Below are 1,484 nucleotides of genomic sequence, written 5' to 3'. Positions count from 1 at the left end.
GTCTGTTTGACTGAAAATTCATTTACTGTTTTGCATAGACTGAAACTGTGCAGTGCAAAATGGCCACAAACAATCAGATGTGCTTGTGTATCAAATTAGTATAGTATCAGGTTTGAATAAAATATGACTTGTAACAAATGCGAATATGGCATTAGGCAGATAATGCAGTGTTATAAAAACACTCAGGACGCATCTCTGGTTCATCTGTCCAGAAATGAGGAGAGGTGGTAGAAGCAGTCTTTTCCTTGCTCTCCTTCGGCACGCTGCTGCACTGTCTAAATGGATACCAGGATATTGGAAGTAGGAGTTGCTCTGGAGACCCAAGTCTGTTACCATAAAATTTTGTGATCAATGTTTTCTGGAGTAAACTGACTTCATCTTTCTCTTGGTCCCAGCACTTCCCAGCATGGGAAGTCAGTGGAATATTTTCTAGTCTGTTGCCAGATAAGGCCAGTGGAAATCTATTGGGTAAGGACTGCAGGTTCTGATGCATAGTGAACTCAACAGATGTCTACAGGAGCGTGCCCTGTAATCCACTAGAGATGTTTGGGAAGGTCTGCTTGGCATGAAAAGAAGTTGTTGGAAAAGCCTTTTACTTGTGCAGTGAGTCCTTGGAGTTTAAATATGTTACCTCATTGCCTTTCAAAATGGCCAAAGCAGATGTATGGGAAAGTGTCTTCTTTTTCAAGAAGATTGAAGTTTCTCTATTGGGTGCTGGGAGGAATTTTTCGTTGCATGTATTTGTGATACGTGCAAATAAGATGCATCTGAATAAATAAGGCAGTTAAATGCTTAGTTTAGTGTCATTAAAGCTATACTTCAAGGGTAAGCTGTAGATTTTTGAAGCTAACAAGATTTGTAATAAAAGTTAGGATTTTTCAAAGGCATCTCTGCAATTTGTCTACCATGTTTTCAAAGTTCCATAAAAAAACCTCAGCCTTCATTTACTAACTTATAGTAACTTCCAAAGTGTTGCATGTGTTTTCTTACCCACCAGCAGCCAAGGAAACATTCACCACCAAGCCTGAACTTTGCAAGTCCTCGCAGTTCATATGGACGGACAGAGCCATTGTATCTCCATCGCCATCTCCACTGATGTTGATGCACCAGCTGCAATAATATTTCAAGTCAATCCCTGATTAGTTAGGGGAAGGTCAGCTATTTCTGACTGGCCTTGCCCAGACAGAGAAACAGAGTGAAGCTCTGCCATCAGTGTCCTAAAATAGAAGCCCCTTTTCATCTGTCAGGCGTGAGTCAGCCACATGGAACACAAATTGGGAGAAACAAATCCACTCACAGGGCACCGGGAACACAGGCATAAAGTCAAGTGAAGAGAAACTTCTTCATATATGAGTTATATTCTCCAAAAAGCTTTTTAGTCACTTTCCCCCCAAAATTATTTATTTTACTGCTTCTTCTTAAATAATTAAAAAAAAAGTAGTTCCTTTTTTTTTTTTTTTTTTTTGTTGAAGGTAACTTTGATA

The sequence above is a fragment of the Egretta garzetta genome, unplaced genomic scaffold (assembly GCF_000687185.1).
Source record: "Egretta garzetta isolate BGI_Z169 unplaced genomic scaffold, ASM68718v1 scaffold5, whole genome shotgun sequence".
Classification (NCBI taxonomy): Eukaryota; Metazoa; Chordata; class Aves; order Pelecaniformes; family Ardeidae; genus Egretta; species Egretta garzetta.
Note: the sequence above shows the minus strand (reverse complement) of the source record.